The sequence below is a fragment of the Ischnura elegans genome, chromosome 5 (assembly GCF_921293095.1).
Source record: "Ischnura elegans chromosome 5, ioIscEleg1.1, whole genome shotgun sequence".
Lineage (NCBI taxonomy): Eukaryota > Metazoa > Arthropoda > Insecta > Odonata > Coenagrionidae > Ischnura > Ischnura elegans.
The window spans coordinates 109447975-109460561 of NC_060250.1; the positions used below are offsets into that span (position 1 = coordinate 109447975).

Sequence of the window (12587 nt, forward strand, 5' to 3'; positions counted from 1 at the left end):
CGTGTAAGAGTTGGAAAGTAATACTATTATCAGGGGAGAAGACCAACGGACGTCTGTCACTCATGAGACTTCGATTCTGAAGGTCGTCCTAGAGGGAGGGTATACTATATAGGAACGAAGAGGGAAACGTATCGTTTTGGAAATGTGGCGAAAGGTAGCATGTGCCTGGTGGATCTGGAGAGGTGAATGAAGAGTGACTCCAGTGAAGAATCCGATCATGGAAAACTATTACAAATTCTCAACTCGAACGAACCCATGTAGAAAACCAAATTTACCCGAATTGCTTTTGATGTAGTTACTGAAGTAATATTTTTGATGCTGAAGCAAATGTGTTATATATTATCATTTGAATTTTTTTTCGCTAGCCAAATCATTCTGAATGGAACTTGTTTCGTGCTCGCATGAGTGAACCGATATCTGTATGCACTTATGGATTAGGCTCTGCCGAAACCTGCATCCTTATCTCACTAACCGGTTCACTTTGGACAGTTTCTTCCGCATTACCCTCATTTCAAAGTACAAGAATCCACTGGGCGTTTTTCTGCAGGTCGTTTCTCAGTTTTCGTCTGAGCAATCTGTCTCTGTTCTTTTACCGAGCGGGCGTTGGAACCGGCTGCATACTATTCCGACTGCTTCTATCAGTTGAACGGCCTGTAATAATTTGTAGAACTAAAGTTGCGTTTAAACACTATTTTATATAATTACTTATTTACATACGGGGAAATTATTGTACTTTATTAAATAATTTAACGATTTTGGGAGCTTCTTCTCGAAGCCGCTATTAAAGTTCCCGTCATTAATAGGTTTTATACCCTCCAAATTTATTCCTGTAATGGAGAAAGTGAAGAAAACATCGCGGCCCTACCACCAAGGATGCATAGCATGTTTTCCTCATCTGCTATCTGAACACCGACCGCGGAAGAATTCTGAGAATCTTATGCCATTCTCGGTACTTCCCCAGTAGTGGATACGGAAAAAAACTTGAGGGGAGGGAGGCGCAAATGATATCTTGAGTTGCCTATACTTTAATCCTAATAAAAAAATAATTAAATCACATGTAGAGTGAAAGAAAATTTTAATTAAATTTATCACTCACACATACAAGACAATGCCATCTTATGATATAAAAAATGTATAATTGTGGTTCTGCCATGTTTGGCAATACGTGCGGGTCCGCAAGGAGGGGGGCGCCCCCCATCTGCATCCGCCGCTGTACATCTACATAATACCCTGCGAGCCACCTCTAGGGTGTTTGGCAGGGGGTGATCAATCACCAGCATGCAGCATGCATTTGGACTCCCAATGTCCCCTCCCAAGATATTGCTTTGAGACTTCCGTCAACGATTGTTTTGGAAATTTATATCTAAGAAGATATTACTCCCATCATTAATAGTTCAAGTTCTAATTGACTTTTTTTCTTTACGAGGAGATTTTATTCATTTATTTCTAATGGTATCTTGCGCTCATAAACCTTTCCTAGCTTTTAAGGTCCCAGAGTGAATTTCTATTGACAAACATCGCATGATTTTACCATTCATTTAATTTTACCTGGATGATAGCATTATTTATCTCTCCTGAATTTTTACATGGTGCATTAGTTATTTTTAGCCCATTTTGAAAGTTTTTAGTAGGTATGACATAAAATTTGAAGTTCTTTTTTTTAATGTCACAATTTTGCTTATGTTAAGTTAATTTCACTGTTTTGCTCAAGTCGCCATGACAGGTTGATTCAAGTTTTTTTCATTTATTTAGGTACTAATTTCCAATGAGCAAACGATCCCGTAGGTCCATATTTCTAATGACTTAAATTCCTCGATGGGTAAACATTTCCCGGTAAAATGGGTATGGGATAATGTTGTAGGAATTGTGTGTAACCGTAACTACATACTTTTGTGATAATAATTTTATAAGATTTCCCTTTTTAATTTTGAAAAAAAAAAAATGCTGACACCATTTTCGATATCTGAGCCGAAGTAAAAGTGTTATTCATCTCAATATATTATTTACTTTTAGACTTAAGTTGATGATTCTTGAGACCAATTATAAATTAATTTAGTTCTCTCCAATCATGATATCCGTCGAGCTTGAAATTTTCATTTATTGCTAGAGGCTTGGTGGGCTAAGTTTTTCCAATTTTCCAAAAGTCCAGGTGTACCAAGTTTTGGGCTTCATTCTCGTGAAATTCTAGTCGGATATCTGTCGATGGCGTTTGATTCGTGTTTTTTTTTACGTAAGAACAATTTCTGAGTCCTTTTGAAAGAGAAAGTGAGATGTGAAATCGTCTGAAGGCCCAGCGGACGGTGTCTTACACGCTCCGGTGCAGGCACCGGGCCATGCCTTCCATTTGTCCATTTGAGGCCAAAAAACCTTGGTTAAGGCCACCGTGCCTGCGTAGATTCGTAACGAAGTAGACGCGGTTTTTGCTGCATCTTCTACGGACACCGCGGCGACCTTTGAAATTTCCTTGCGGACGGTTCACCTTCCATATCCACCCTCACCTACTTCACTCTCGCTGGCCCATTCTGCTAAAAGTTTCCTGCTTTGAAGGGCAGCTATCTCAAAAAATAAAAATCCCGTTCGAAGCCAGTTCTTGTGTCTCTGAAACGTTTTTTCTTTCTCGGGTTGTGGTAACTTTTTTGGCGCAGTGAGGCCCAATTTAGTGGTACTCTTACATCGGGCGCTTACTGTTGTAATCGAGTGGGTACGTGTTCATTACAGCAGAGGCTGACAATGTGTATAGATTCCAGTTTTCTATTTATGTTCAAAGGAAAGAAACCGCCTAACGTTCGTACGTCAGGGCCACTCAGTTTCTTTGAATCTAACTAACGTCTACAATTTTTGGGATTTGTTAGGACTTTTCCCATCGTGCTCTGCCGTATTCCCTTAGTTGTTATGCAAAATATTATGTAGACACGTGCATCCAAACGCTATTGGTATCAGATTCCAGAAAGCATTCCTATTTCACGCCCAGTGCCTATCATTGACTTATGTAATAATAATGTACTCGCCCTGAGCTTGATAAATACTTTATTCTGTCTGTTAGAGTAAATAAGTTCAACACTGCAAATTTCTTGTTTCGTCTAAGGCAAAAATAACATACTGAAAAAGTGTAGCACCAATAGAATGTACGAGTATCATGTGTGTGACCTCAACTGTCGGTCAGCTTTCCTGATATCCTAAAGTGTAGGCCCTGCAAAATAATTTGGAGAGATAAAAATATCCGTTAGTCTTCATAAGTTAAGATTCTTGGTGAATTCGGGGCTTCTGAGAGCATAACGGGCTACCCAATGCTGTTGGATCGGACAGGGACCTTTCCGTTCCCAATCTCCTTGGTGGGTAGGGTCGTATCACGGCTGGGCAGGTGGTTCGTCTAGGTACCTCGGAAAGTGGTTTTTACCTGAGTCCCTCCCTCCCCCAACGATCACTAAATTATCAGTGAACCCGAACGAATTCCTGTGAGCTCGAGGTCTTTTACCTGACGGTTTATCGTCTGAATGAAAGCTTTTCATGCTTAGGGAATGCTGTTGAACGATGTTTCGTTCTTCTCAAATGAACAAATAAATGTGACTTCCGACTTGTATTGTGTATATCAAATTCGAAATGTATACTTTTCTTTCGGATCATGTAAAATATATACGCTTACATTGTACATTCCTCAATCCTTGTTCTTCCTGTATTATGTTTTTCCTCAGTGTGAATTTTAGAGTGAATGAGACTTAAGAAATAAAGGACAGAAATATTGCTAATAAGGAAGGAACATGATATAGAGAATTAACTCTTTTTAAGAAACTCTTTTTGCTGAAGAAAAGCATGGAGTTAATTTTCCATAAAACGTCGTGGTGTAGAACTCAGGCCCCTATTCTTGAAAATTTGGCGTAATTGAAAATATTCTTTAGTAATTGAAGTCAACACGTTAATTTTAGAATGCAGGCATGGCGGACCTCTCTCAAGAGTGAAATATACCCGCACAACATATAGCCATTGATTTAATTGAATATTTGTCTCTATTTTCTCTATTATTTATAATTTAGGCTTGTCAGTGGTATTCTGAGAATGAAAATGTTTCTTTCGTTCCTGTTGAACATGACGCGTGAGGCAGAATGTCAAAGGAAAAATCCAACTCATTAGAACAAAATTATTAACTAATTACTTGTTCAATCGAGTTCAAAACTCGTATAAATAAGGTCGGTGGTTATTGAGGTTTTGCCATTATTTGTTCATGTTCTCATTGGCATTGTTCTACTGAGTTGGAAAATACTAATTCTTGAGCTAATAATAACTTATCAACATTATGAATGTAGAAAATGCCCTCTCCAGAAGTCGGGACTACCTTTCAGGCATTTAGCACTGCACATTCCGAAGGGATTTTAGGAAGGAATCGTTATTAAATTTTTTACAGAGCAGGGGGCCTCGACGTGATGCGCGCGAAGAATGCCCAGGGCTAGTATTGGTTCGGAAAGATATCTCGTACCTTCATTGAGGCGGCGCGAGCTACCTCCAGGGAAACGTAGAAGTCACCGTTTCCCGAGAACGGCAGAAGCACTATATGACTAAGAGGTGGTCCACAGATTCTCTCCGTAAGGCCTGCTAGCCTCGGTGACGGTGGGTGACGTCCTCGCCTGCCAATCTGAAGGTCGCGGAATCGAGTCACGATTGGGCAGATTGTCCCTGCCCTGAATGAGCATGGGTGTGTGTTAACTTCCAAAGAGTACTTCGTTGCAAAACCCCGGCGTAAATGGTCATTGTGGGGCATTTTTCGAGGGTATGCAAATAAATTAATAATCCTTTTGTGACTTGTGGTATGGGTGGGCAGGGTTAATTGGAACTTAAGGTCATCTTCATTATTTTTTTTCGGCTTGAGTGTCCCTGGGTAGTCAAGGAATTTTCACCGCTCAGATTCATCTTTCGGATTTATTTGTATTCCACATAGGTAAACATTTTTGTTTGCTCGGCGTTAATCTGTTTCAAGTTGCAGAGAGGCTTGCGTCGTGATATTTGGTGACCTTGGAATTTGCGTGAATAAGATTCTCTCACGTGTGAACACCTTACTTTGTCAGTGTTACTTAACATGTATCGCTAATCTATGCCCTAAAGATGCGAATAAATAGTTTACCCGGCTACTGGCAATCGCCAACTGCAATGTTGCATCCGTTATATTCCTAGATGAAATTTACTTTTTATTTCCACCGTATGACTCAGTTGTTTGGTCGTATTGAACAATCTTTTCACCCGTCAATGCTCAGTGAAGTACATGTGTCAGATTCGTAACCTGTAGACTTGAGCTTCCTCTTTAACCTAGTCTCATCGCGTGAATGTCGTACTTATAAATTTTCGCTTTATAAAAATACGCTTCTTGCTTGGCAATATTTTTTCAATGGCTAGTTAATCTATTTGTAACCGGAGACAATTTTGTATGCATAAAATTAATGAAATAAGAGGATCGTGTTGGCGGTAATGAGATAATCACCGTTTTAAGTTCATCTGGGGTGTAACTACGTGCTTTAATCTCGGTGGACCTAAGAGATGTGTTAAATTCTTCGATGGTATGTTTTATTGGAGAGGTTTGTCTCCCACGAGGAATAGTTCAAGTTTGTCATTGGGTTGGAATAATGAAAGGTGAACCACCTCTGCTTCGAGGCTTCTTGTGAAGTTCCATCGCTCATTTGTTTTGTAAATCATCTCAGCGGAAATCAAGTCAAGCTGTTCGAACAACACTGTCCTTTGTCCTTCAATGGGAAAGGATACCGATTTGCCAATGGACATTGGATAATAACGTACGTGGAATCATCTTCTGTCGTGGAGTATAATCCTCAAAACATATTATTTTGAGATTTTATACATCAATTGCAAAGTGCTTCAATACCTTTTAGCAAAACAATTCCTTAGACTTTTTTTCGTATCCATGCTTGAATTATATACTTCTCTCAATTATACGAAGAGGAGAAGGTAAGATGTTTACGCAGTGCTTTTCTCTATTTGCTGATGAGGTTAAAAAGATGTAATATTATGTTTTTTCGTTTGTAAATTAAAGTTATCCAATTATACTGGCGAGGAGAATTTTTTAGGCTGTGTAGAGAAGCAGTGGTATTGCTGATAACTGAAATTTTGTAGCAGAGAGTCTGTTTGATTTAAGCCACTATTGTATTTGGTAATGGTAATCGGTTGAATAAATTGAAAAAACCGGTTACCTATTATTCAGAAGGGCAAATTGGTTAACTCGATTGGTTTCCGGTGAAGGTCAGCGCAAAAAAGCACATCATCATTTATGTTTTAACTAAATAAATTTTTGATACCATCATCCCAAAAAAGTTCTTTTTGAGTTTCGCGTAGAAATGCGTATCGTACTCTGTCAATGGTAATCGTCATACCTTAATACCTTTGGATACAGTTAAATGTTAGTCATTTACGAAGTTTTCCGTACCATTTTACATTTTGTTAATTGATATTCTATATTTTGTAAATTTTATTCGTCTTGATATCTTCTTTCTTTCCATGCCAATAGTTGTGCCATCGAGTCACCTTTGCTCATAATTGGTAGTGTAGGTAGTATAGATCTCGGAACGGTTCAATCTCAGTAATCCCTCTTGGAGACAGCTAAGTCACGCTATCAGTGTCATATTTTTTTTCTGTCGCCATGGGAGGTTCGCGCCGGCACAAGTGAGTGATTATTGCAGTTTGGGCCACGGTTTACCCTTTGGTCTCCCAGGAGGTCACCAAAGGGTATCAGAAAACTCTTTCGAAAGTGCTTCAAGTTCAAGAATCTGCAAGTTTGACTTATTACGAAGCTGTTCCGCCGTAGCTGATAACCGCTACACACCCATGAATACTCGAGTTAAATTTTCCATCCGTCTGAGCAATGGTTTGGTGGCCCACATAACCGGTATTTTATCTTAGACCCAATTTCTTTTTTATTGATGGCAGATGAATATGGGTTAAATAACTATAGTCATCGATTATCGTTCACTAGTGATCTAGTGAAGTAAATCGAACTTTATTTAAGTGTATAATGACGTGCATTTGTGAATTTGGTTTAATGAAATAGATTCTAGCAACTTAGTTGGTTTGCCGTATCTCTCACGTATGTAACTTCAGTAAAACATAATGTTGCGATTAATCCTTATTACTTGGCTTTTGGATCGTTTTAAGCTAAGGCCAAACTGATCATCTTTTTACGCGTAAAGCTATCGTTAAAGTACGCCAATTGTTCATAAGGGCCTTTGCACACTAGGCCACCAAAGTGGCGCCACCATGGAAGCGCCACCACGAAAGGCATTGAGGTATATGTACAACAGCACACTGGGCCACTTTGGTGGCTTGGTCGCGCTCCTGGAAGCGCGGCCAAAATTGCGGTGGCCAGAGCCCCCGACTTTGCTCGCCACCACGGACGCGCCACCAGCCGAAAAGCATTGAATCATATGGAGCACTGCACACTAGAGCTACTTTGTGGCGACACCAGTAGTTTTGTATTTTATGTTTTCTCCAGTGTAACTTATGATCATGGCGAGGCTTGACGTGGAGCGTTTTATCCTAGTAGTGCAAACCATGCCAGCGTTGTTGAACATGAGTAGTGAAGTGTACTCGGACAAAGATGAAAAGCGAATTGTGAGTGATTTCTTTGGGTAAGGACGCATTACATGACTTGACAGGGCGAATGCTTCATCGGCAACAATCAAGTATGGTAGCGGTGAAGTAGTATCACCAATTGGTCTTGCTACAGGTAAATTTAACGTATTGCTGTTCAAAGCTGCATTCAAGGTACTATCTTTGAAAATAGTGCTGTCGCTTTCTTTTCCAAAGCCCCCGACATCGATGAAAGTAAGCAAGTAGTTTGCATCGCACAATGCAAGCAGCACAATTGAACAATAATGTTTACAATTATAGTACATCGAGCCACTATTCCACGGTTTGGTAAGTCGTATATGTTTTCTGTCAAGTGCACCTACAAAGTTTGAAAAAATTATGATTGAGTGAAAGTCTTCTGCAATACACTTCCACTTTTCGGTACTTCAGGAATCATTCGTTCTTCATTGATGCCCATATTTCTGTTGTCACTTCTCTTACGATTTTTCCCACCGTTGTTTGTCCCAAGCGATAGTAAATATGTAGTTGAGTCATTGTGATCCCACTTCCCAAGTAACTGAAAAAGAATCAAAGAATTAAAATTTAAATTATTTAACGGATATACATAATTTAACCGTCTAGTGGGCGCGCGTGATATCTTTACACGACCGGGCGCGTGGCGTACTTTGTCCACAATATATGAATTTATATGATACACTCGATTTTTGTTGAAATTTATCTTTATTTCAGGAAATTAGTCCAAGCTTGTACATTTATAGGCGATACAGATATAAAGGTACATAGGTGTAGTGATGGGTTGATCATGAACGATTCGATCAAAAAGATTGAATCACTAGGTGAATCAAATGACTCATGATTCATTTCGTTAAACAAGTCGATCATCAATCACTCCGACTTCCGGTTTCATATCAATCATCTCGGTTTCCGGTTTGTTTCAAAATTTGGAACGATAGATGCTTGATCTCTTTTCCTCAGGGCAGAAATAGTTGTGAGAAAATTAAATACTATGTTATGAAGAACTGAATACTTGTGTAATCTTTTTCTTAAATGTTTTCCAGCAGTTATCAGTATTAATAACACCAATACACGTAAAAGGAAAATATTAAGATGACTCCTGTAGGAGAACGTTAAGAAGTAGAAGTTAAAGCTGGTTACATTTTATTGTGCCGTTCATAAAATTATCCTGCACATAAGATTCATGCATAGTGTGTGGTGTATTTTGTGTTATATTTTCATCAACTATAGTTAGAAATTATTTTATTAGTGTTAATAAACTGGCAGTTTCGCCTTCCCAAATATTTTCATGACACTACTTCCTTCATTTTTGAAATCTAATTTACTCATCTAGGAATTCACAATAAAAATAGTATATGAAATGATAATATGGATAGCAATCAGCGTTACCAATGCTCTTCGCAGATGAGGCAGTATTTATTCGATTATTCAAAGTGATTTATTACATCCATTGATTGAGTCTTTTCGATCTTGATTCCTTTTGAGTCTTTTCGATCATGATTCCTTTTGAGTCTTTTCAATCATGACTCCTTTGAGTCTTTTCGATCTTGTTTCCTTTGAGTCTTTTCGATCTTGATTCATTTGAGTCTTTTCGATCATAGTGATTGAATCAATTGATTGAATCACTAAAATGTTCGACTTTGCCCATCACTACATAGGTGGATCATGACAAGTCGCGCGGCGTAATTTATACGCCACGGGTTTCTGGCTCCTCTTGCCGATCTAGAAAAATTTGCTACTATACTTTGTGCTTTAAAAAATCACGCTATAGACAGTCAAAATGATATGTAATAATACACAAGGCCATGCAAGAAAAGCAAAGCGCGAGGTACAAGGCCGGTCGCACGGCGTACTTTGTATGCCACGGGTGTCGGTTGAAACGCTTGCCAGCAACAACAAACAGCAGGTCCCTCAGGACTGCAGCAAACAACTTCTCAGAGGTTCCAGCCACTTCAGAACCAAATGGACCAGCAAAGAAGTGTACTTTCACCTCAATCAGAAAGTGATTTTTCAAATGAATCAACTTATGAATTTAACACTTAGTTTTAAAAATATACCACTGTTACTACCCATATTGTATTTAACTATTGTACTAAACTACTGGTACATTGTATTAAACTATGATTATTTTGATTGTGTATTTTTGTTTTGCTTTTTACTTACCCCAACGTTACAAGCAACTTTTGTTCTGGCGGTATACAATCTCGGAATCTGGTTGTGGTTCCTGTAATCTTTTCCTTCAATCTGAATAGTTCGTCATAGGTACCAACAGTAATTCTCGCGTATGTGTAATTTTATCCGGGTTGTTTCTGAGGTCCACATAATGAGTAAAAACACTCCTCTTGATCTTCGATCGCGTAAAAACGGGTGTATCCAGTATTTTCTCCAGTATTTTTTCCTTTTATGACGCAATAGTAAAAAAAACATCAAAGCGAACCCACAAGCTTCTTCCACATTCATCACGGTCAATAGAAAACCATGAACTGAGTAAGCGTGGTGGCTGATGAAGTGGCTCGCCACTCGAGGTTACTCGCCACCAAACGCGCTTCCAAAGCAGCGCTTCCATGGTGGCGCCACTTTGGTGGCCTAGTGTGCAAAGGCCCTAAGGCAGAGGCCGCATAGTTCTACAGCTGGGAGGGCTCGTTCTTGAGTGGCCGCGTGAAAGCACGTAGTAATGTCACTTCTCGTGGTGTGCAGAAAGCGCATTGGTTTAAACAATGTGAATGATGCTAATTCATGCCTCGATAGCATGGAGTGAGGTCATAGTTCTTATATAACAATAAGTTATTGTCATGATTTTCGTGTTATTTTTTTGTGTGAAAAATAAGACTTTCGCAAATTTTGAAAGGGTATATGGATGAACCCAAGAAAAGAAAAAAAACAGGTACTAGAGGAGAAACATTCAGGAAAACATTAGTTCGTAGTGTAAACCCTCCATTCAACGTTCGTTTTTGTATAACTTTGTAGAGTGGAGATAACGATTAGGCCGTCCTCTCCTCAGATAAATTGGATGATAAGATTGGTCATGGGACGGACATATGGGATGCCCGCTGTCGACGTCTATGCATGATCGCGAAGAGATTCGAGGTCGAGGTCATATTGCGGATCTTCAGAAGAAGCACCGCCATTTACCTTGACTAAATATGTTGTAGGCGATGTTCAGTACTGATCAGTTGATCCTTTGTGTTTTTCTCACTATCTTTGAAAAAAAGTAATTTATGATTAATATATGAAATTTGGCCGCGAGACCTTTTTTTTTTTTTTTTTGCGAAATCTCAACAATGATGAATCTACAAAGCGCCTCTGCTTCTCCTTGAGGTGAATTTAATGAGTCGAAAATTTCATAATTTCATATGTTCGGATCGGGCGCTTTGATTGGCTTAATTACTATTAATTTGGACAGAGTGAATCTAAGAGTATATTGAGGTGTTAAATGTATGAGCTCAGGATTCCCCAAAGCGCATGTTCTTGCCGACTAGTGCTTGTGTAATTCTATGCTTTCCTTCATGTGTCCTCATCCTTTGTAGGAGAAAGTAAGAGCTAGCGTAATCACTTTCAATAAAATTTTAATCAACGTAGAAGTTAAAAAAAACTTAACTAAGTCGATTTATTGGGTTTTCGTTGTTTTCCGCAAATCTCTCTGAATCTTGGAGAGCCAGGAAAGAGATTGAAGCATCCATTGAGTCAAACAATGTTTTGGATTATATTGTTTAACGTGGCAAATAAGAATGTCAGGTGGAAATTCGAGAAAAATGCTCTCATTGCCTTATCACTAATGTTTACGATATATCACGACGCTAGCGTTATAATAACAAGTGAAAGAAATAAGTTGCTTGTCAGACTCCCTTCAAAGTCAGAATTCAAATTGAACCGGTTTAAATTAGCTAATTTTTTTAGCCCTAACGTGTGTTTGTTCCCTCTCTGTGGGAAACTTATTCATTCCTCGGCAGACTTGGCTCTGTGATGCCTAATATATTTTGTGGCTCGCCAGAGATATTTCCAGCGGCACTCGGTTGTCTGCTATCTATATTTGTGAGACCATGACTTTGGCTCACTGAATTCGGATTCCCCCCTCTCTTATCTCATTGCCGAACCGGAATCGTCATTACCGCAGGTCACGTATATGGTTTATTTAGTGGGATAGTTGACGTCGAGGATCATTGGCCACATGCGAGGAATACCTTCGTGGGATGAGTTTTGGCGTGGGTTCACAATCGCAGCTTCTCTCTCGATCCCCAAGGGCGGAATATTCGCACATGCTTTGCATTTAGGTCCATATGATTGTGTGCAAGGTCCCTGCAGCCTGCGTTTGTCCTTAACCTCAAGGCCATGTTAAAGGTAATCGTCGAGCTCAACTCCCATTATTGTTACGTATCGTAGAACAGACTTACTCCGATTTGAGTGTACCTCTTCCGTATTAGCCTCAATGTAAAATAAGTAGGTAGATAATTATATGTCTACTTATATTTCATGATATCTTTCGTATTTAATTTACTAATGACGTGCGCAAAAATACTCTACCGATTGTGGTTTAAGTCGTCCTTAAAATTTGCTTATGATGAAATGAAATAGAAATTGACTCCACGAGGGAAATGAATTCTCTTATCCATTTTTTTTTATTTATTACTGTTTTCTTTAGCATTTTTGCATCACAGACTACACGAGTTCTCTGTTTTACATATTCATATTTTACATTTTGCGCATCCATCGAATAAATTTTTTTCGTAATCCTCCCTGATAGTAATTTCATCGATTAATCTTAGCTAATGCAAAAGTAGTGATCTTGGTCTAAAAATCAGATCGAGCGCAATCTCAGTAATTCTCGGAGATGCATCAAATTCACACTATTAGCTGTTCATTTTTTCTGTCGCCATGGGAGGTTTGTGCCCGCACATATAGAGGTGCTGTAGCCCCGATTAGTTGTTCCTTTCTTTTTATTTCTCGTGTTCTTAAACTACTTTGACGATCACCGACCCTTTTAGGTAGCTTTC

The 12587-nt window shown here is 39.0% G+C and overlaps 1 protein-coding gene across 3 annotated transcripts in view; it reads left to right on the forward strand.

Annotated features, from left to right (window-relative positions):
• The window catches only part of LOC124159407 (calcium-binding mitochondrial carrier protein SCaMC-2-B), a 119123-nt gene that overhangs the window by 85133 nt on the left and 21403 nt on the right, over positions 1–12587 (forward strand). The gene's annotated exons all lie outside the window — the stretch shown is intronic.